The following is a 25,517-nucleotide window of genomic DNA, read 5'->3' as shown; positions in this document are numbered from 1 at the left end:
AAACAAAAGTTGGAGGCGCCGGGTATCGATCCCGGTACCTCTCGCATGCTAAGCGAGCGCTCTACCATCTGAGCTACGCCCCCTGATGCCATATGAAATAACTACAATACAAACTATCAAGAGAAAGGAGTAAATACATTAAATAAACTAAGTTCTAAAAAACAAAAGTTGGAGGCGCCGGGTATCGATCCCGGTACCTCTCGCATGCTAAGCGAGCGCTCTACCATCTGAGCTACGCCCCCCTGACGAAGATTGTTTTTTAATGTCAACTGTTTAGCCATAATTTTTCACTCTGATCTACTTTTTATTTGGTGTATTTCATTTGTAGTCTGCCGCGGACAAGGACACTCCCGGCCTTGCAACAGACGAGATAAGAATATTAATATCCTCAGAACTTTCTTTGAATCTCATTTTGGTTAACCTTCAGAATAACAAAGAAACATACAAACTAATCTAAAAGTAACGAAATAATATTTTGTAGAGGTTACTTGTAATATCTAGGTCATTTGTTCACCCAATTATTTATTAATGTCTAGTTTAAAAATTTAAAATTTCTTATTCTTATAATAAAGTCCTATTTTAGTATTATTGCGGCCTATAAAATTGAAAATTAGTTCGCTTTAGTATTCAAATGCTGTACATGAGCAATGCTTATAAGAAGCAACAATCTTATAGACGCGAAAGTTGAAGATGTTTGCTAGTGTTATTCTTATATTAATTCAGTCCGAGGAAGATATAGAGAGGATACAATTATCTAAAAGCCAATGCCCTGCATTAGGTGAGAATTTGGCAGGATTTAAGGTCAAATAAATATTTTAAGGATATAGTCTTTCTAGATGGATCAGTTATACTACTTTTTAATTAAATATAGTTCTACTGTTCAGTCTAGTGCATTGGAAGAATTTCAACCATTTTTATAGGCTTATTAAATATAATGAGAAAGTTTTTAGAATGTTTAATATGTAATTTTTTTTTTGAAAAACTGTTAGCTAAAATATATCGATATTTTTTCGCCATCCTTAGGCCAGATCAATCAATTCAATAAAGTCGAGAAGCTACTCCACAAGACTATTTTGAGAATAACATCAGGGATAATAACATCAATAATGTCAAGGGCAATAAGACCAACCCTATCTGAGATATTTAGATTTTACTATTACTAATTGTTCTTTCTTCATTAGATGGTTTTTAAAGTGTTCAAGAACTATTTTTGTAAGAAAAATTACGGCCATTTTTAAACGCTTATTAAAATGAATTAGAAGGTATTTAGAGTATTCAAAAACTATTTTTTTTTTGTAAAATCTCGGCTACCAAAAATATCGATATTTTTTCGGCATCTTTAGGCCCTAGCAATGAATTCATTAAAGTCGAGAACCTACTCCAAAAGACTATTTTGAAAGGAAACACCGAGAGATTTTTTGATATTTATAAACGCCCTAATAACTTCATCGATGATAAGGGCTATAGGACCAACCCTATCTTGCATTCATCATTACTCAGTTTTCTAAAATTTAATTTAAACATTTAGTGCCTCAATTACTTCACAATGTCTAGTTTTTAACCGTCTTCAAAATGGAGGAGGTTCTATGTTCGACCGTATATATTTTTTAATGTATGTTCGCCGATTTCTCCGTTAATTATGGACCGTTTTTCAAAATAATTTTTTTATTCGAAAGAGTATATTTCTGAGAGGGGGTCCCAGAAATATACTCTGGAATCAAGTCAGAATCTGTTGGGGGAAGGGGGGAAACCGAAGGAAGCGCTCAAATTTCAAAGGCACTTACAAAGCTTTGCAAGATAGTTGCGTATAATGTTATTGCTGAGCTGATGTGGCAGAAAATCGAAAGACGTTCAGTGCAAGAGGCATTCAGTTTACTTTTGCAACTGGGCACCTAGGTTATGTAGCGGACTCCAGAGCCTGAAGCGCTCCTTATTTTCAAACATTGTTTTTTTATTCCTATTTTTCAACATACCTTTACTTGGTCTACCCATTGTAATATTAAATAAAATAACTGCTTAATATAAATAATAATAATAATAGTTTAATGAGTAAATATCTATACACTAAAAAGAGAAAAATAAAATATTGTTAACACAAAAATTGGACAGACTTCAGCAAATAAATAAGGAACTCACTAGGAACTAAAAAATAACTAATTGCTTTTTCTTCATGAATATATTCTTTAATAGAATCCAATTTAAGAAAACATGAACTTCCTGACACGAATACCCTAATATTCTAATAGCACTATTTGTTAACCCAAGATCGTTTCCTAAAACCATCAAAAAACACATGACGTCGATCGTTTTATTAAACGGTATTAAGGCGAAATTCTAGAATAAACATCCTTAATCGTTTATGCGAACGATCATCCTCCTCGTATTACGTCCATTCGGCAAGAAGAGAGAGCCCAATATAATTTATTAGTTGAAACAAGGACAATAAAAAATAGCCCCTATCATCCATTATGCGGAGAAAATGGACCTGTCGAAGACCGTCTCCAGAAGTTTACCGAAATAAATGCACGCCTGTCATCTGTTCCTTACCAATTTCCTGCGAGGGACCGCTGTTTCCTGCATGTTGGGCCCCGATCAAATTTGTTTTGGTAATCTGCAGCTCGCAATTTTGACATGACATAAATGTGCGTGCGTCTTTTATAGATACTTTTTCCAATGCGTGTGCATGTTAAATATTCGGTTTCGTACGAAGGTTATAGGTTCGCTCTTATAGGTTATATATAGTCCATCCAAAGTTGCTATGAACATACGTCATCAAAATGTTTAATGTATTGCCTGCCGCAATTTATAAATTCGTTTTAGAATTAGACAATATTTTCCTTCTCATTTTATTCTAGTTAGACGACACAATACTGTTTGATAATTTCGAACACGTATACGAATGAGTCTGTCAGAGTCGTCCTATTGTCAAACCTATAAATTATTATGGCTGTATAATTAACTGTAGTTCTTGGATGTACTATGATATTAAAATAAATTGTATTTGATAACATTTTTGTTTCATTATTTTATTTAGATTACAATTTTGCTATAGGTCAGAGACAAAATAGACTAAAACTCAGAGTTGATGCGGCAACATGCTGTGTATTTAACGTCATAAATTGAGATGACGTATATTCACGTATTTTTCCATCAACAGTTGTTGTCTTAACACTATTTTTATTATCATCTTACCATGAGTGACCATTGGGTGTACTGTATCCGTTATTATAACCTTTTAGAAATTGTATTCTATTAAAAGCAATGTCTGGAAGTTCCATTAGACATCTTCGTGGGTTATCTTTACACCGTATACATCCTATATTACCCAACAGTGAATGAAGGGATGTTCTACATCCCTCAAAGAGCTGCACATCTCTACGCTTATTATGGATACTTTTCAGACAACAGTTTCCTCTCAGATAATTGTATTATTGACAACAAAAGTTGATGGAAAAAGGTAAACGTTGGAATAACTATCGATTAAGTTTTGTTAGTCGTAACATTTATTAATAATTCATTACAGATATATAGTTCTTCATGCTGGCAACAGGAATGGCTTTAGTCCTGGTGCAGAATTAATGTTTTCCTCTAAGTTCAAGGGTGACTACCATGGAAAAATGAACCATAACTTGTTTTTGCAGTTGTTTTAAAATCAGCTTTTAAGGAACTTACAGGAACAACCATCAGTTTTCGCTATATATAATGCGCCATAGCATAATACACTCACGGAGAAGATCCCAACAAAGGCTGCAATTAAGGAATTACTTAAAGTACATGTAATTTACTTTTTTAGAAATAAGCCTGAGGAAAGATACATGATAGATTAGATTGCTGAAGGTTATGTCCACAGAGTATTACGTCTTCCTTCCTATCACTGCATATTTAAATCCAATTGAGACAGGGTATATTTTTTTCGGTAACCTGTCAATGAAACTTGACATACACTAAGTAATCTAACGACTGTCCTTTAATTAAAAATAGAAAGCAACAAACGACAAATTAAAAAGGAACCACGGGTTTAATTAGTCGTACACGGGCTCGCATGGCAGACGTGAATTGTTATTCTCGTTTTTCGACGTGGAACTTCATTCATCAGACAGCGGCCGCCTAATTACAAATTTGTTTTCCCTTTATTTAATATTAGCGAATTCCGAAGAAGGATCTGATGAACGAACCGTCAGTAATTACTTCGGGATCGCTTGATGAGTGTCTAGAATTAGATCGGAGTACATATTTCTCTCCTGCCAACTATTCGGGGGGAAGAGATCCAATTAGTTCCACTATTAAGGTCCAACATTTATTAAAAATCAATATTTCGTTCTCTTATTTGTCTTACAGCCATTTTATGGAGAATTCATTTTGTTTTAGTTTAACTAAAGTATGTAGCAGATTCTAGATTAAAATGTGACAGTTCTTTGTTGAAACATAATGTCTTTAATTAAAAATGCCATTTAAAATACATTGTGAGCAACTTTGCTCAAAGGAAAGATAAGTCAGTTTGATTGTCATAAATAGTTTATTTGATCGTTTGAGATCTATTGCTGTTGTGTAGTAAATCCGGAGATCTGACTGACCGTGCTAAATCGCCACTTCACAAAATTAGTCTAATTGTTGAATGAGCTGTGTGTGCTGTGGCCCCATCTTGCTGAAACCACATGTCCTCTTGTCCTTGCTCTTCCATTTCAGGCACCAGAAAATTTCGAATCATGTCTTGGTACCGTTCATCAGTAACAGTAACGGCAACACCTTAGTCATTTTCAAAAAATAGGGACCAATGATGTTTTCGGCATGAACAACACACCTATTGTTTTTAGTGGATGCAAATGATGTTTCATAAATTAATTGAGGATTCTGTATTCCCCAAAACTGTTCTGTTATTGACGTGGCCACTGAGAAGAAAATGGGCTTCATCGCTCATTATCAATTTAGACGAACTATCTTCAATTTCACCAGAGTCTTAGGATTGCATTACTGTACTCAACTCATTCATCAGGATCTCTCGGTAGCAATTTTCGAACTAATTGAATTTTTTACGGGAACATTTTCAAATCAGTTTTCAAAATTCGCCTTACTGCCTGCAGAAATGTGTAACTGGGAACCACGTCTCCGAATTGATGTTTCTGGAGATTCTGCAACACTATCGCGCACCAGAGCCACATTTTCAGCGTTACTAGACGTCCGTTCCAGAACAAGGACTGTCTGCTCTAGTACCATACTGCCGAAAATTCGCATGTAATCGGTACATTGTGGTTTTGTGAAGCACTGGACCATTAGGATGTTTTCGACGCAATTTCCGCCAAGTGGAAATAATGGAACGATTATTTTCAATAAATATTGTCACTATTTCTGCTTGTTCTTATGTTATATATTTATCCATAATAAAATTTGGTCGTCTACACAACACAATGGTCTGTGCGAAACTCGGCTAAATGTCACATGTCCAAGATGACGCGCAATGAATATGATAGCGGGACTTTTGCCCCTCCTGTCATATCAGTGAAATGAATCCTCCTTTTTCTTATTTTCTTTAATGTTTCCTAAAAGGCTATAATTTTCTGTTTTAAAAATATAAGACATCGCAGCATTTTGAAGCAAATTTTTACTTATTTTATGATATTTTGAAATGTATAAAGATATACCTATATACCTAGATTAAATTATCGCGGATCTTTGTTGAAAATTAATGTCTTTAATATATTATATATTTAAATACCATTTAAAATATATCAGTGAAATTTGTCTACGGCTTTCATCTCTTTTTTCCTTCATTCTTTGAAGTTATTTAAGGAGCTACAATTTTTTGCACTAATAGTATAAGACATCGGAGCATTTTAAAGCAATTTTTGATTTCTTTTGTAACATTTTGAAAATTGTTGCTATGTAACAAAATCATATCGTTGTAGTTCTATTTTAATTGCAGTAGATAAACATATCTCATAATAAGTTATATCTAATTGGTTTTTAACACTAAAATTATTATGTTTGAGGCATCTAAATGAATTTTGCAGAAGCGGCACTTTCTGATCGAGCATGTTCGAGTAAATTACAAGTACCTAAAACTTGAGCCACATGTTCTTTTGTGAATAAATTATTTCTTATTATTTTTTCAATTTCAATAACACCTAATTCTTGTTCAAGGATAAGCCTCTTTTTCACTTCACTATCAGTAAGGTTTTTTTCAGGGGTATTTTTCTATATCACACTACAGTTTCCTTTTTAATATAATACAGTTATTCAGTGATCATAGATGCAAATCATGAAACGCTCGAAATTGCAAAAGTCTGCTGCGGACTTTTTTGATTCCCAACAGTTGTATTGTTTGGATTTTAAGTTTTGTTAATACTAATTGTGAACATAATTGAATTAAATTGACTATGGCGGAGATTATCCTATTTGGGCCGATTTAAATGATTCTATTCCAGATAACTTCTGGAACACAAAATCCAGAACTAACAAGGTAAACAATAGAGCCATCGCGCATTACCCCGAACTGTTATCGCTATCAAACTTTTTGCCGTAATACCACAGACACGGAATAATAGACAAACAAAATTGTAATTAGGCTTCTGGTGCCTGACAAAGAGCCGTGTCCAAAAGCGATCAAAATAATGCCCGGCTAAACCGTACGGGCTAAATTAAGTTCGCGGTTCGTTTTTACTTTGCAGCGTCCAGATTTTAATTAGATGACGGTGACTGCAGTAGCGCCGGCTATCAGCGGGACAACACCGCTTGTCTCTCCCGAAAAAAAATCACGTTTATCCCACGGAAAATGCTGTCAGGTCACGTCTATTCCAATTTAATGGGTTTGGGAAAAGTTCTGCCGAAACAATTAGAATATAGCGGAAAGTTTTAGTAAGATGGTCTAAGTTTTAATAAAAGAAGTCCCGTTCGACGTTTTCTTGAATTTGACCAATTATTCGGCTGTTAACTGAGTCCATGGATAAGATAGATTTAACTGATTTTGTAAGACATTCATTCTATTAAATATTAATGAAATGAAGCAGTACTAAAAACGTATAGTTTGTCCAATAAAACAGTGAACTCGCGTCATCTGAGTCGATGACGTCAAAACGTCGCGTTGTTTCCGCATCAATTTTTAGTTTTAGTTCATTTATTTTGGCTTTGAAATACAGCAAAATTCTAATCTATTTAACATTTTTTTATTATTTGATTATTACATTATTACTAGTCGTTTCCGACTAACCTACAATTTGTTTTTATGATACATTAAATCTAGGTATATAACTAGAAAACCCCATCGGCCTTATCTCAGTCTCTGGTGAAATAATGTTTATACATGTCCTTGACGTGTTCTATTTTATTATATGTACCTCACTACACAACACTACACAAGATCATATGGTTTGATTCTTTTGATTCTGTGTCCTGTTCTGGTGGTATCCAAAATTTGCAATACTTCAATATTCTAATGAGAATGGAGTCTTTCCTTATGCCCCCCTTGCAATTCTCTTGATTTCTTGACTGACTGAGGTTATCTGAATGTCTCGATGTATTTCGGTGCACCCACAATACCCCTCAGGACTTTGTTCTGAAAAATTGGTATTTAATTTATGTTACTCTTTGCAGAACATCAGCATAAGTGAACTCCATATGTCCATATAGGTTTCAGTATTTGCTTATATAATAACAATTTATTTTGTACTGATAGCTGTGATTTTCTTCCAATTAGCCAGTACATTTTCCTATATTTCAATTCCAGTTCTTTTCTTTTCTTTTCTTTTTTATATATTCCTTCCAGCGAAGTTTTGTATCAAGATTCATTCCGAGATCTATATAACATAACTATACAAAACTACTGGACGAAAGATTGGAAAATTCAACTTAATAGCTCCAAATGTGTCCACGTTAATTTTGCATTCCATCGAAATAACAAAATCTTAATTATATCACTCAATGGATGACCGATTTCTCAAACAGAATCAGCTAAATACCTTGGAATCCATTTTTACGATAGATTAAGTTGGAAACATCACGTTAAGCAAAAAGCAAAACACATTAGAACCAAAATAAAACAACTATCCTGGTTAGTCGGAAGATATTCTCAACTTGATCTAAAATCAAAGAGGTTGATGTATAATACAACTATAAAGCTAATTTAGACCTATGGGGTGTAAATATAATATTGCACTAAAAATTCAAATCAACTAGTCATACAACGCTGTTAAAACAAAGTTTTTCGATTGATTACCAATGCCTATCGTTACGTAACCAACGAAGATCTGCACGATGATCTGGAAATCAAATGGATTTGCGATGTTATCCAAGATTTCGCATTAAAACACGAAGATTACTAAATCATACTAACGTGGAAGTAATACAACTGCTGGACAGCGCGCAGGATGTCAGGAGATTGAAGCGAACAAACTATACGAATTTATATAAAGTGTAAACCTTTAGTGTAAACTATAGCTATAAGTTATTATAATTTTATAATTGAGGAATACATATTGATGTATTTTCTCGCATTCATCTTGCTTGTGAATTAATCCAAGTTCAAATGAAAAGTAGTAATAAATTAATTGTAAATTAAGATTGTACTAAGCGTATCTAATAAAGATGTTATAAAAAAAATATCTGAAAGATAGGAAAATCTAGATAATACTTTGAATAAAATACATTCTACCGATTTTTTACAATAAAGCTTCTAATTACAAAATTACTTTAAAACTAATTTATAGGCCTATTTGTATCTTAAAAATAACCTTATGAAACCCAAAACAAATTTAAGTCATTGTACAGGCAGAAAAAAAGTATAGTATATATCATCTATAGTATAATACTGAAAAATGGTCCAAAAGCCGAAGATCAACAGTCAACAAACTGCGCTAAAAGACTTTGGCAATTTTTCAGCGCGTATTATACGCATAAAAAGTAGACAGCAGCCTGGAACAAAAACGAACTTAAGACTGTTTCGCCGTTTATTCGCAAAAAATTTACTGGGGATATGAAAGAGATGCATACGTTAGGGATCCGAGTGAATAATGAACGAGACAAGATAGTTCATTCCATATGCAGGAGGGGCTTCTATGACGGAACTTCAGAAGTCGTCTTTTAGTTGCTTTATCTCGATATCTAAATGTGTAGCAGCCATACACACATCAGAAATCGAGTACATCAAATATATAGACTTGGTACGAATACGAATTCTGGGAATATATTTTTTGTGCAATACCGTAACCCAATATCTGGAAAATGAGATGAAATGGTCAGTATTACTAACGCTAATTGGAAAAGCTTCTAATATTGTAAGTAATATGTAGGTAAGAATGATACATTTTGAATACTAAATACATTAGTGTATTATAGAGTGTTTATAGAGTGGTATTAGTTGGGATAGTCCTTATCTAGAATTTTTAATTTTATACAGATTGGTACTTTAATTTCATAGTAATTTGATACGATTACAAAAATACACATACCCTATGAATGTTTTATTTAGCGAAGAGTCCCAACTAGTTACAGCAAATAGTTGCAGTAAATAACTAGACAATAAAAAGAGCTATATTGACTTTATTACCTTCATTTGAAGTAGGTTATGTAAACAGGTACTTGATTGAGTCATATCCAATCAAACCAAGTGTTGTACATGTGTAAATGGAAGTTTGAAATATGTAAATCAGATAATATAAACTGTATAAAATTTGCAACTAATGAAGAGTTCCATCTTAATCATACAATATCACCTTTTACATATAGTGTCAACAATGTTGTTTGATTATAAACACTTAAAGTAGTTAGAGTAGTTCTAAGCATCTAGATGCCCTCAAGACAACTTCCCTTTCTACAAGCAAAGTAAAAGTGTTATATTAATTTTCTAAAATATATATTGGGCATATAAATTAGCTTTAAAGGATTTCTTTTACAACAATGTTGTTTGATTATAAACACTTAAAGTAATTTGAGTTGTTCTAAGCATCTAGATGCCCTCAAGACAACTTCCCTTTCTACAAGCAAAGTAAAAGTGTTATATTAATTTTCTAAAATATATATTGGACATATAAATTAGCTTTAAAGGATTTCTTTTACAACAATGTTGTTTGATTATAAACACTTAAAGTAATTTGAGTTGTTTTAAGCATCTAGATGCCCTCAAGACAACTTCCCTTTCTACAAGCAAAGTAAAAGTGTTATATTAATTTTCTAAAATATATATTGGGCATATAAATTAGCTTTAAAGGATTTCTTTTACAACAATGTTGTTTGATTATAAACACTTAAAGTAATTTGAGTTGTTCTAAGCATCTAGATGCCCTCAAGACAACTTCCCTTTCTACAAGCAAAGTAAAAGTGTTATATTAATTTTCTAAAATATATATTGGGCATATAAATTAGCTTTAAAGGATTTCTTTTACAACAATGTTGTTTGATTATAAACACTTAAAGTAATTTGAGTTGTTCTAAGCATCTAGATGCCCTCAAGACAACTTCCCTTTCTACAAGCAAAGTAAAAGTGTTATATTAATTTTCTAAAATATATATTGGGCATATAAATTAGCTTTAAAGGATTTCTTTTACAACAATGTTGTTTGATTATAAACACTTAAAGTAATTTGAGTTGTTCTAAGCATCTAGATTCCCTCAAGACAACTTCCCTTCCGACAAGCATAGTAAAAGTATTATATTCATTTTCTAAAATGTATATTGGGCATATAAATTAGCTTTAAAGGATTTCTTTTAATTTGATGCTTTATTCTAAAAATTTGGGAAAATGTACTTTATTTTAAGTATTGTCCATCGATAGCCGCTATTTTTTCCATCAAGCAATTTACGGATTCTATCTCAAAAGAACGATGTATCTACGAAGCGACCCATTTTTTGGTATCTTCAAAAATGGTGAAGCGCTGCTCAGGCAGATCACGACTCATATGTCGGAACAACTAGTAAACAAACAGAGCGGGATATGGAGAATACTGCGGGTTGGATAGCACTTCCTATCTTGATGTTTCCAAGTATATTTTCCACTAAACTACGTGTGGTTGAACCTTGTCATGCTAAAGAATTGCACATTGTGTCTTCGCTTGTGTTCTGGTCCTTTTTCGCGCAGTCCTTAACGCTCTTTGCCTTCGGTGTAAAAATCACCATATAGCTATTATACGTTTTACATTAATTATTCTACTCATTGCTACTGATTATTTAAAATACTTATTTTGATATATTACAGAATATTGTTTGCTTTTCTTAATATATAAATAGATAAAGAAAAATGAATTGTTAAAAAATATATTGCCTGTATTGTTACCAAACTATGGTCAATTATTTAAAAAAAAACAGCTCTTTACTTCTCATTTCTCCCTATGATTATTTATTTTAGTTTCTGTAACATTTTCTGAACTTTCGGAACGCAGATTATTGTTCACAATAACCAGTATTTCTATTTGGAATGCCAACTGTTGGTAAATTAGGGCTTATGGTTTTTATTATATGGATCTTATTGATCCTACTCGTTTCATTTCTACCGGATAGGTCATTAATACCGATAGTCATTTCGGACCTATGCGATCCAATTTAATAAAGGGTGTTTCACCCTATTATATGTCGATGCGCTTGGAATATTCCGAATTCTAACACTCTCCTTCACCGTTACAGGGTGTAATAATGGGCATATTATTGACTCGATGAAGTAAATATATATTTATAACCGCCTTCATTTCATTTTAATGCCATTGTACTATGCATTAATGGGAAATATGGGGCAATATCAAATGGTTCCATTATTTTTATCCATTACGTTCTAACCAATTATTCATTCTTTAATATCACTGATTAGTAATGTTACGAATATTGTAATATAATACACCTCTTTTATTTTAACATGTTTGTATTCTTGGAGGTTGCCTTTTATGTTGTAGGATTTGGTATAAAAAGCAATTATTTATCAGTATTATCGTGTTTTCACAGAAATCAGTACAACGTTACATGTACTCTCCAAACATATTCTAGTTCTCCAATCTTCAATCACCTATGGCTATAGACAATTTAAGACAATCTTTATGAAATTCCTCTTTAATTGAACTGTGGCCATGAATAGATCCTTAGAATTGAGTTCATCAATGCTTATTGCTTATCCACTTAGTAGACGGGAACAGTTATTTTTTATGTTTCTCCTTTTTACCAATAAGGGTTTATCTGGACTGGATCTATAACCACGGCCTTCGACATTAACCCTACCCAGTGGCCAGTGATCAATTTAGAGACCATCCCAGAACTGTTGTCACTGTTGCCGCCTATAAAGACATTTACAATTACATTCACAAACATAAAGTACACTTGAACAATCAGTAAATATAAAGATCACCCTTGTATTGTGTTTCCTACAAATATAACTCTGATAAGAATTTGAAATATGATAATATATTATTAAGGATGTATGGATTATGAATAACGATGTTATTTTAGACAACAAATTTTATGTCTTTTTTTTCAGGTAAGCTTTACCTTGCGCACTGTAGAGTTTTACTATGTTCCATTTGGTAAGTTATAAAACTTTATTCGTCCACTTTTTTGAAGAGTGAAGTCTTTTATTGCACTTTCAATGTCTATAGCATCACACACCTCTTGCTCAATAGCCAGATTGGTTAGCCTTAATGCACTCGTTGTTGATCTTTAATAATTTATTATCAATTTCAATTTTGAAAAACTTCTAGCAGCAGAAACAGACTATCTTAAAGCTTGAGTTTTACAATATATTTTAATAACTTAAGTAAATCTGCATCAATTCATTCAAGTCCATAGTCGAAGTCCTCCTCATCAACTTTCTCAGATTAGTAGTCTTCATTACATTTAGTGCCGTCCAAATTTAGTATTATAAGCGGAGCTAGATAAGCCTACTTATCACTCACGGATTTCTGCAATGATTCTATCTGACGGTGAAAATAGCTTCTGTTATGTTTATCAATTGATTCGAATCATAAGTGCGCCAAACTGTGTCGTTGTTTAAATATTTACAGTATGTTATTAATTATGTCATGTACTTTTTCAAATGCAGTATATTCACCTAATAAATATTTGCACCAACACTGCCCTAAATTAAATGTTATAAATGTTACAAAAGCTTACGGAAAATATTTTTATATTTTTTTTTAATATGAAGATACTGACACAGACGACAGTTGGCAAAACATTGACAGATTAACTTTTTTTAAACTAATTTTAATCAAAATGTGACGAACGTATACAACTAAATTAATACATTCAGTCAAGGGCAAAAGAAGAAGCAAGACTTTTACAAGTGCAGTTAGGGATAAACAATTGAAACAAACTAATTCGGAATATTATCAAAGTCACGCTGAAGTATCTAGAGAAGCTGCTAGAACATATATCCTATAGAAATACCATGAAGTACATAGAAGAGTTATTGTTGAAATGATAAAATTGTTAGATAGAAAGCTACCATTATTAAACCATACCCTGAGTCTTTGAACTACCTCCTTGTTCATCAGGATCTGCTCTCAGAACATTTTCTATGTGCAATTTATGAATATAATGCATCAAATAAAGTCTCTTGGAACTAAAGTAGTAAATACTTTCGATTCCAAATTCGAATCTAACAGTAATACGTTGTTTATGTTACGCCTAGCCAAACAGGCATCAGCTATATTACATTCGATCGATACTTTTAAAATTATCTTTTCTATTGTTTTGGAATTAAGGATTTTTCTCATATTTTTACTTTTACCCTGTGTTGGCATGAGCTAGCGTATGGTACTGAATAATTTTTAAATGTTTAAAAATATATATTTTTTATTTATTTAGGCTTAACATCAACGGATTTATTTATTAAAGGTACAAGACATGTTCGGTTTTGTATTTAAAAACACTGCAACCAGCAGGGCCCATTGAAATTTTATTAAAAAATGGATTAAATGAAAACATTCTCCACGTCAAACAAAACGTACTGAAATTGTCGATGTTATTTGCAAAACGCTCGTCTATTCATTGAAGGACGTAGTTGATTATAAAATACATAGGCCTTTTTTTAATTAAACGTGGAAGAAATAGTATACTTTTAACTATTTTTCAAATATTTTTTTTTAATTTTTAATATTTTCTAATCGAGAAAAAAATTAAAACCGATATTGTCCTCAAATAAATTGCAATAACCTGAATTTTCGATTATTTAATTAATTAGTTAGTAATTAAGTATCGACCTTTTATGGCGGTTTAACGATTAGTTAGAAGATTTCTAAGGTATAACAAAAATATTATTGTTTAGATATAAAGCTTAGAACCAAGGATATAACTCTCGAAGAAACAATAACTTAGCTATTCTAATAGAATGTTTTATATATAAATACAGAAAGAAGCAGAAACATTCCTAAAGTCATTTAAAACAGTTTCTTTTGCAATAATAAAATCTAAAAAATAATACAAGTGATGAGAAATCACCAGAAGGAGTGAAAATGGCTACCATGCGATTTGAATGCTACTTCGAACTGTTTTCACATAAATGTTTTTTTGTCTGGTGAACAAAAAGGAAGTCTTCTGTGACATATTATGATTGTTAGTAATGTCATATTTGTAGCTATAACGTCCTGTTGAGCATATGGTGAAGTCAGTAAGGTTTATTGTATTTCGAGTTGCTAGAACGGAATAAAACTGTTACTACAGATCTCTACCAACGTCAATTAAATAAACTGAACGACGTTTTGAACTTTGAGCAACACTTTGAAAAAGTTTTAAAATATACACTATTCCAGCTAAAATGAGACGTTCTATCGCAATCAATATACTCACCAGATATAGAGTCTTCTGGTCAGCACTTATTTCCATTGATGCAACATAGCTCGATTGGCTGGCACATAGATTTGAAATGCTAAATAATTGGATTGCTATTCTTTCGATGCAGTATGGTCGTGTTGCTAGAAAATTTAAAACATATCGAACCAATTTTTTTCAGTAGATACAATTTTAAATGAAAGAAAATGCCTACTTAATATTATTACGAACTGTCACCAATTCACGATCAGATCATTTGAAAGTGATAGTAACACGTAATGAGCCTCCGTTACATATCTGTTGAATATGTTTGGATAACTGTTTGTTTATAGTGATCCTTATGATTGTCTAAAAATTAATACTCTATGACCTTGAATTTGCCAAACATACTCTAGTCTTGTGTTAGTATGCTTATTTTTGATTCTACTTTTTCAATATAACAACAGGTCAATTGAAAAGTCCCCGGTCTGACACATAGATGGCACTACTAGAATTAAATTCATATGTTTTTTTAGTTACCCCTAACCCTCAAGAGATGTGTATATAAATTTGACAGCTATCAGATCATTAGTTTGTGAATTGTAGCATATTGAGTGAAGCAACTTTTGTTATTGTGAAAAAATGGATAAAAAGGAATTTCGCGTGTTGATAAAATATTACTTTTTGAACGGAAAAAATACCGTTGAAGCAAAAGCTTGGCTTGATGCCGGATACGAGGATTGGTATGCTAAGTTTAGACGTGGTGAAATGAGCACCGAATACGGTGAACGCAGTGGACGCCCAAAAGGGGTTGTTACCGACGAAAATATTTAAAAAATACACAAAATGATTTTGAATGACTGTAAATTGAAATTGAATTAAATAGCAGATACTCAACTGAACTAAAGATATCAACTGAACGTGTACATCATATCATTCACGAAAATTTGGATATGAGAATTCGGAGCAGTGTGTGAAGATGATCAAGCGCAATAAACCTGAGTTTTTGCTTCGATATGTGACAATGGATGAAACATGGCTCCATAATTTCACTCTGAAGTCCAATTGACAGTCATCCGAGTGGACTGCACACGATGAACCCGCTCCAAAGCGTGGGAAAACGCAACAATTTTGCAGAAAATAAAATTATTATAGCTTTGATCATCTTCTTGTAACAACACAACATATCTAATGAAATCGCTAAGTAGTTGATCACCTTTTTTTTCAAAATCGATATTATGAGATTTTTATTTAAGGCTTATAGAGTTCTTATTTCATATTGTCTGGAGTTCATCAATTTACAGTTAAGTAGTTATATTATTTCTAATTTCACAGTTAACAAGTGTACCAATAATAAATTGAATGAAATTTCCGAAATAGTGAAACTTTTTTATTATGATTTTTAAATTTAAAAGATTTATGGGTACACGAGAGTAGGTAGTATATTATAGGAGAGTATTATTTATATACAGTTCGTAAACTAACATGACATCGCATGATATTCATAAACTTATCGTATGAGATAAAATTGTGTAAACTATCAATAGCCCTGTGCTGTAGAGTCATAGTGAATAACTACAGCAGCACGAATATAATGGGGTATAAAATATTTTTAACAAAAATATGTACCGAATAATCGTTGTAATAACTAAATAAAAATAAATAAACACCTTACTTAATCTATCTACTACACGTATTTTATATTCTACTATATACATACAATTTAGCTTAATACCTACCTAAACTTATTTATGTTACAATATTATTTTAACTACTATCGACTAATTAGATTAGAATCCGTGCCGAGCCTAAACAATACAAAAATAATAATATAATTTTGTGACATACACAAAGTGAAATTACGAACAAAACAAATTAATTTGTTGGTTATATCGACGATTTTATTTTTCTCTTTTTAGTTAGATATGTACTCAATAAATTACACAGTTATTTTATTAAGTATTACAATGGGTAGGCCAAGTAAATGTGTAAACCGTATGAGGAAAAATAGGAATAAAGAAACAACGATTGAAAATAAGAAACGCCTCATTCAGGCCTCGGGATCAGCTACCTAACCTAGGTAATTTGACAAATGTTCTAACCAAACTAGAACAACATAAAGTTGTTACCCTCGCCCGCGACCTCCGCGTGTTAACTCTTTAACCATTACACTATACAAGCAGTTGCCAGAAATATTTCTACGACTTCTCAAATGATATAGTTAGTGCTTAAAAAGCAAATTGAATGGCTTTTGCACTGAATTACTTCCGATTTTCCACCACATCTGTTCATCAATAAAATTATACACAAATATTTGATTATTTTAAATAAAAAAAAGTATGTGAAAACTTTGTACATGCCTTTGAAATTTGAGGATTTCTCTCGATTTCCCCGAATTCCGCCATCAGATCCCGATTTGGTTCCAGTGGGACCACCTCGAAAGTGCACTCTTTAGAATAAAAAAAAAGAATTTTGAAAGTCGGTCCATAATTGACGAAGAAATCGGTGAACATACATTAAATATATATATATATATATATATATATATATATATATTCAGAAGTATATTCAGTTCCACTGAATATATATATATATATTCAGTGGAACATAGAACCCCCTCCTTTTTTAAAGTCGGTAAAAAAATACATTATACCGCGGTAGTCACTTTGAAGATTGAATCATTAAATAATTTAGGCTGGAACAAAATTGTTAATTCATGAAAATATTCTTCATATTATAATATTAATTAACGATTCTAATAGAGTAATGTATAGAATTTCTGTCGTGCGAAATATGCCTCTTATTAGAATGTTGATATTTTCGATATTAGTGACTCCATATGATCGAAATTTTAAATTATTGACAGAATTTATAGCAGGTCGGGGGGAATGCCGTGGCGGAATTGCTATGCATATTGATAAGCGTATCTTTCGGTTAGGTAGCAGCTGTACTTAGGGGGTGAGATTAATGAAATCCTTTATTAAACAAGCGAAATCAACAACACGATATGCATATTGGACCTTGCAATTTGCGTGAAAGTTATTAGATAGATTGTGGTTAGTTTAAATGCCATCTCATATTTATTTACAAGGTTTATTTGTGTTGCACGCTGTTGTTCTTGATGTACTGGTCATTTAACTATTTACTTTTAAAGATATATATTACATTTTACTTAATTTAATTTTAAGAATGACCAATCTATTAGTTTGTTTTTGTTAGTACAATTACGATTAATGTTCCTATATTATATAGGTCTGAACTTTAGAGCAATTGTATCTAGAATTTCATACTTTATGTAATGATGAAACAACAAATTTGGTCTGTCTTGGTCATCTAATAAGTCATCAAAATCATTAAGTATCAATTAAAAATCAGTTAGTTTCCATTGAATTCTGTCTACCACTATATTAACAAATATTAAACCAATGAATGGTCCCTCCTATTGATGTAATTTGTCATACAATATTAGTAACGATTAATTATTGACATATTAACTGGACATTTTCCTTTTTTAAAAGTTTAATGTATGTCACATTACGTAATAATATCATGATAATATTACTTAATGTATGTTGTAGATTTCTTGTATAAATTAGTTCTATTTACAATTAAACTGAGTTTCACTAAAATTATTTGGGATTAGTTTGAACTTTTCTTATGTAAAATTAAATATTTTTTAAGGGTAACATTTTATTCTATTTGTCTTAAAAGCAATATTTTATTTCGGCAGATTTTGTTGTATAATTTTTCATTCAATGACTATTTAAATAGAGTTTTATAATTAAATGTATTAAGTATGCAATGAGTAATGTTAAAAAGCTCTAGTAGAAGTATAAAAATCAGATCTTAAAGAAAGATAAAAGACAATTCTTAAGAAAGCAATACCACCACACAAACTAAACATATCGTTAGTGTGGAAATAAATTCAGACCTTTTATAATAATTGTTGATTTTATTTATGCATTGTTAAATAAATTAATAAAAACTTGCATGTATAAAGATTGTTTACAATTTAAAAAAAAATGGAGGCGCCGGGTATCGATCCCGGTACCTCTCGCATGCTAAGGGAGCGCTCTACCATCTGAGTTACGCCCCCTGTGTGTAAGCATTTTTATCTAGCTCTCTAGGGCTTATATATTAAGAGAAATTGCTCTTATTACATTTAATTTCTTTCAATCTTTTTTAATGCATTATTTACTACATTAAAGATTACAGTGTGTTCAGTTGAACAATGTTCTACTTTATTATTAAAGCCGTTAGTTAAGTAAATCAATAAAAATGGGTCATTTTCAGAGTTCTTGTTAGATTGTTATTGTCGAGAAGCTGGAGAGGCATTATGAGGTTACTTCTATAGGATATATTAGAATATATCATGTTCATTATATAATTTTATATTAAAAAAATTCATTATATATATATACTTATATATAATATTTATATGTAAGTTATGAAATACATTTTATACAGCTTTATTTTATTATATACTGTTTTGATTTCACTTACTTCAAATATTCTATATGGAAATCCTCCCATTTCTAGTCGCCATATTTATCAGACGCTGAACTAGTTTATTGACATTTTTAATCTGTCACATAACTGATACGAGGGTTACCATTTATATTTTGAGCCTCGGCAGTACTGTTAGGTTGCATCTAATGTTTCCAACTCGATGTTTGACCTTTATAATCTTAATCTTCTTCAGACCGTTTTATTATTTGAGCACAATTTGTGTTATTTACAGTGACATGAAAAATTGTCAATGAAGAAATGTGAGTTATTTCCTGAACATTTTCGTCCGACAATGTTTTACAACTTTCGATATAGATTATCAAGACTAGAATACATCCAATCAACTTTCTTTTGAAGCCATCTTTGGCAATATTTTCGGTGAAGCGTTGGTACAACGAATTTAATGGTGGTTATAATTCGCCTAGGGACGAAAGTCATGATGGAAGTCCAAAATCAGCTGTGTCAAAAAACTTTGAATCCGAAAATTACCTTCTGCATATTGGATTCCGACATTTACTGCGAAAAAGAATTGTTCATATTTGATCCCGCATAATTTAACAATAGTGACCTCAACGGGGGACGAAGCGACATTTTTGTTAATAAATTGGTGTCTTGTTATGAAGACTCACAGATTCATCTTGGACCCTTTTATTAGTTTGTTTTTTTTTGGGGGGGGGCGGGTTCTTCTAAATGCTCTTAGAAAAGTGGGGGTAAAATAGTAGTGATTTAAAAGCAGTGTAAGCTTATTCAAAATCCTAATATTTAACTTAAAATAAAGATACGTTAGACTTATTTATTAAACGTGACAAACTTAAAGCTCCAGATTCCGTTAAATAAACACGATATTAAGAAAAAAGAACAAATGACAGCAAGGTCCCCGTCGGAAGGTTCCAAATATTTTAGGGTAATTCAAACTTCCGCCTTGATTAATGTGTCATGAAGTTTCGGTAAAGTTTTAATATTACTGAGAGGGACAAAAACGATTGTAATAGACTATCTTTTGTCAAGTGATATACAAATGTCAGGCCGAGGGGGGAAGGACGTAGGGCGACAATTTATGAAGAAAATTAAAAGTGACACGGGTACCGAAAATGCCGAAGCGTCTATTATAAAAAAAAAAACAGCAGATGATGATAAAATAATACAGTTTGTGTAACGAAGTTTTGTTCATCAACATTTTTTAAAATTTATTTATTACATTGTTACTAGTCATTGCCGAGTAACTTACAATTTGTCTTTACAATAACTTAGATCTAGATATATATCTTAGGAGGATTCTTCGGCTCCTGTCTTAGCCTCTAGTGTAATAATATTTATGTATTTACACCTTACTACATTATACTACACAAGATCAAATTGTTTGATTCTTTTGTGTCTGTGTCCTGTTCAGGTATTAACCAAGATTTGTATTACCTCGATGTTGACATGAGAATGAAGCCTGTCGTCGTGTCTCCTTGCAATTCTTTTGATTTCCTGAGTGACAGTCGGTGTCTAAAGGTCTCGGTGTAAGTATTCAGTCCTGTAGTATCTCGGTGCGCCTACAAAACTTCTCAGGGCATTATTCTGGAAAATTTGTATTGTGTTTGTATTTAATTTTTTTGTATTATTTTTCCAAAAGGTATTCCACACAAAAGGTTGATTTCCCCATAGAAGTCCCGGAGAAGTTCATTCACCCTTCATTCGACAGACATATCCAAAACACTGTAATCTGCGTTTCTGAATTTGTTCTTTAACTGGAGGCTGATCATCGCATCGTAAGCCAATGACTGAAATTTTAATACGGTCTTTGAGAAAAACATAAAAGGAACATTATTTGTCTTCAGCGTCGCATTTGAAAGACCTCAAACTTACAGTTGTCCGGATATTTTGCAAGATAAGCATTCGAAAAGGAAGTATTTTAGTTTTGAGTGTAACATTTCCTTTCTTCCTCACACAATGGTGTTAGCTTCTATAGCTTGGTCGATTCGGTATAATATTTCTACGGTAGATGCCACTTCTTCTCCAGTGTTACTGAGATATCCCCAACATTGCTAAGCTTGGCGTTGGTTTCTGTCCGAGAATTCGAATCTGATATCAGGTAAACTATACCTATCACAGAATCACATAACAAATGCTGAATGAATATCATCTATTGATTGGGAATAGTCAAATTAGCTATTACATCCTAATTTCCGCTTTACCGTATCTCTTCTAGGAATGAATTGCCTGACGCGTCTCAACATTAATATTAACCAATCCTTAGTTAACAATCTGGAAGATTGCCTAATTATCATCAAATATGCTACTTCATCAGCTTCAGCATCAAATATGGTGCTTCAGTTCTTCCTAAAACCAATTTCACCTCTATTCTTCGGACCTTTCTCTAGTGTTTTAATCATTGTCTTTTTTGAAGCTGATAATCAAGTATAAACACACAAAATGTATTTCAAATATTACATTTTGAATGATTTGATGTCACAGTATGTTCATGTATGTATCGGAGCCATACGGAGAAACTGATAAAATTATTTTAGAAAAGAAAAAGATAAGCACCTATTGCATGGCTAACCACTCAGTACCCGAGCCATTTTATTTTATTTCTTTCTGATGTGTCTAAAATCGACTATTTTTTCTTCATCTTGGAGTGCCTAATCTACCCTAATGCTATTTGTATATATCCACTGGCTTTCTATGTAGTTCTAGAGTAAATGATGTGGCTCGGTGAATGGAGGTACAACGAAATGAAACAGTGGTGTTTACATTATGTGACCGTTATTTATTGGCTGTATAAAAAATGTGAAAAATACAAATGATAAGAAGGATGGCAGCGGTATTACCTGGAGACGAGGCTTGGACAGTCGATGGTGGCACGTCTAAACCAAACGAGGGTTGAGCACTGAATGTATCGAAATACCCTTCAATCACATCCCAGATAAACGTCTCGGGGTTGCCGCCAGCTATTCGTTATCGGGTTCTAGTTGGCGCTGCTGGCACCCCGCCCGTGTTCAACATCTGGGATTATATTTCTGGGTATTTTGTAGACCGTTATTCCACGATGTAAAATTCAACATGCCTCAAGGTCGCTACATAATTAAGGAATAAATATATAATAACTAATAAAACTAAAGAAGTAATGCTTTTGACACTATTACTCGTAAATTTCTTGCCGGTATCTAGGACTATCTAAGATTTTTGAATTCTACGCTCTGATTATATCTCGACGAAACAACATCATATTCGTCTGGATCCCTAGTCACAAGGGGATACTTGGTAGTGAATTGGCTGATGACCTCGCCAAAGACGCTATAGAGAGTAGTCAACAAATTGTAAATACTTTATATTATAAGGATCTTTACCCATTTATAGATGGTAAGATATATAGCCTAGTGCAACTTGGTTGGGGCCTGCAGGAAGACGAAAACAAGCTTTGGCCCATTAAAAAGTACTTCTTTTCCCCTTTTACCTCTTTAAGGAATAGAGTAAAATAAAACTAGACAGGCTGCTCATTGGTCACTGACAATTCACCCATTCTCTCCTAAGTCAGAATATTTCGTGACATCTGGTTTATTGGAGGATGTGTTCTTGCTGCAAAAAATCTGTCCAAATGGTTTGATTTCCTCAAAGAGATCGCTCTGTATTTTAAATTCTAATTTTAACTTGTATTCAGATTTTATTTAGGATGACTTTTATCCATAAAAAGTTTTATTATTTATTTATTTATTTGTCCAAATATTTGTTTTATCTCGATATTGGTTGTGTAGGTTTGACTGTTGATTTATTGAATCGTTTTGTTTTAACTCTAAGCATTGTAATTATTAATTAGCTTATAGTTTACGTTACCACTGGGTGATAACTGTATATGAAATCCGTAAAATGTAGTTCTTGTATCATATTAATGGAAAACTTCGAAAAACCTTTTCGATGTTGTTTTTTTTTTCAATTGCAATAATAGTTAAATTATTATGGCACCGCCATCTCGGATGTAAGAATTATTATTTATGGTTCTGGAACGTTTTACCACAGGTCCATAAATCAGATTTTGCGAAAAGTATGGGTGTGTCCTAATGCCCCAGTCGATATTTCTCAATTCGCAAGTTGAAAGCTTCAATATAGAAATTCGGCGTAACGACCGTAAGACCAGGTCGCGTAAATGTCATGGAGACTTTTTCGTCCGTTCAGTGGGAAAAATGGTTATGTTGTTGTCGTGGAGACAGTCGCGAATATTATTTCAAATTCGTATCGTAGGACGTAGTGAAGTTCAGTATTTTTATTTTCTTGTTCCTATTGTGTTGCGAGCTGGACGAATGTCATTATTTAATACCGAGCTCTTGGTTATAGGGATGTCGACCGTGGTGAAAAATATCGATATATCGACAAAAAATGTCTTTTTTTATCATTAACGTGAAAAACATTACTTTTAAATTATGGATATCAAAACCAATGATTGGGATATGCCAAAACAGTATCACCACAAGTTTCTGAAAGTGATTTCTGATGGGCTTCGGCAGCAGCTTTCACCAAATTAAACACAAATGTTATGTAAAAGTTGTTTGCATTGATTGACCCTATATTTTTATGACTTTTCACAACATGTTAATAATAAAATCGTAATTTTAAAAATGATAGACTGCTGAATATTATTTTCCATTTCTCTTAAGGTATTGAAACGATTTGCTCTTCCCTATGCGGAGATATTTTTTCGAATGTATCTAGGAAATTGAATTTTTTATCGCTGTAGCTTCGAATGTAGTACAAGCTGACAAAATAGTTTATTTTATATCAAGATATGTTATAAAGTGGCGAGAAACCAATAACAATTTTTGTCTGTTGGTGTACTTTCAAGAATAGACTTTTCGAGAAAATTTTTTATTTTTACAAGATATATATTGCTTGTAGGATCGAAATTCAAAATATAAGCAAACATTTTACTCGAATAGAAGAAAAAGACAACAATATATGATGGTGACATCATGATATGTCGGCAAGGCTATCAGGGAATATTTCATTAACTGGTGATACTTGTGACTTTTACTGCATTTGCTTCTGAGGAACATAAAAGCCTCTAATAATAATACATATTACCAATAACTTACTATAATAATTTAAAATAATTAAATATTAACATAATTGTTTGTCATTTTTATTTAAAATTACTATCTACAGTTTATCATCGTCAATTCATAGCCAGCGCTCAGGGAGAGTTTGATGTCCAAACCATTATAATCTGCGTATCTGAACTTTTTTTCTGAACGGTGCACTGATTGTTACGTCTTAAACGAATATTTTAATTTTTAATTCGATTTCGGAATATAGAGATGTATAATTTAAAAACCTTAGGCTTATAGATGACAGACTGTAACAACGGCCAAGCCTCTGAGCCATACAAAATGATAAGCTTTCGAAAGAGACGAATTCTTGTTTTGATTGTAATTTTTACTCTCATTCACTCGCCCCATGCATCAAAGCAAAATCTCCTACCTATTCGGCTTAGTAGTAGTGGTAGTTGCCACTTACTTCTCCTGTATCATTGATGCCTAGTACTTGAACTCCTACACTTGCTCTAACTAGATAGTGTTAACATTTTGCAGTAACAAACAATTCTTTAGTATTTGCTTCTTGAATTCTCAAGACATATAACAGGTCAATTGAAAAGTCCCCGGCCTACCATAGTAAAACATTTTTTTGGCAATATTAGTTTTTTTTATTCAACATAATTCCCTTCAAGCGTGATATACTGATTATAGCGACCCTCCAACTTTTCGATACCATTTTTGTAGTACGATCTGTCCTTTGCTTCAAAATAGGCCTCAGTTTTGGCGATAAACTCTTCATTCTACGAAAATTTCTTCTCAGTGAGCATTCTTTTGAGATAGGAACAGGAAATAGGCACTGAGGGCCAGATCTGGAAAATACGGTGGATGAGAAAGCAATTTGATCCATAAGTCACAAACTAATGATCCAACAGCCGTCAAATGTATACACGCATCTTTTGAGGGTTAGGACTAACTAAAAAACATAGAGATTTAAATCTAATAGCGCCAACTATGTGTCAGGCCGGGGACTTTTCAATTGACCTGTTAGGTCTGGAGTAGGAAGTATGTTATATCGCAAAGAATGCAAAAAGTCTTAGCATCCATCTGTACCAGCGAATATAGCGCTATCATCAGCGAAAGAGTGTGTAGCATCATATTGAATACCACATCTGTTTTAAAAAACGTTTCGAAATTGTATGAACTTCTTTGTTGATAAACGATGGACAGGCGACATCTTGATCTGATCACTGACATCCTGGTCCTCGGCACTAACTTCAAGGT

At 32.5% G+C, this 25,517-nt stretch overlaps 1 protein-coding gene and 2 non-coding genes across 17 annotated transcripts in view; 1 reads left to right on the top strand and 2 right to left on the bottom strand.

Annotated features, from left to right (window-relative positions):
• The window catches only part of Liprin-alpha (PTPRF interacting protein alpha), a 348,725-nt gene that overhangs the window by 211,375 nt on the left and 111,833 nt on the right, over nucleotides 1–25,517 (top strand). The gene's annotated exons all lie outside the window — the stretch shown is intronic.
• Nucleotides 11–83, bottom strand: TRNAA-AGC (transfer RNA alanine (anticodon AGC)). Its single transcript has one exon. It is a non-coding gene; the product is annotated as a tRNA-Ala (tRNA).
• On the bottom strand, nucleotides 170–242 carry TRNAA-AGC (transfer RNA alanine (anticodon AGC)). The gene has a single exon. It is a non-coding gene; the product is annotated as a tRNA-Ala (tRNA).

The sequence above is a fragment of the Rhynchophorus ferrugineus genome, unplaced genomic scaffold (genome assembly GCF_030347505.1).
Source record: "Rhynchophorus ferrugineus isolate W39M unplaced genomic scaffold, kcgeb_rfMv2 rfM2, whole genome shotgun sequence".
In the NCBI taxonomy this organism is placed as follows: domain Eukaryota; kingdom Metazoa; phylum Arthropoda; class Insecta; order Coleoptera; family Curculionidae; genus Rhynchophorus; species Rhynchophorus ferrugineus.
The sequence above is the reverse complement of the archived record's forward strand: the minus strand, read 5'-3'. Positions and strand labels throughout refer to the sequence as shown.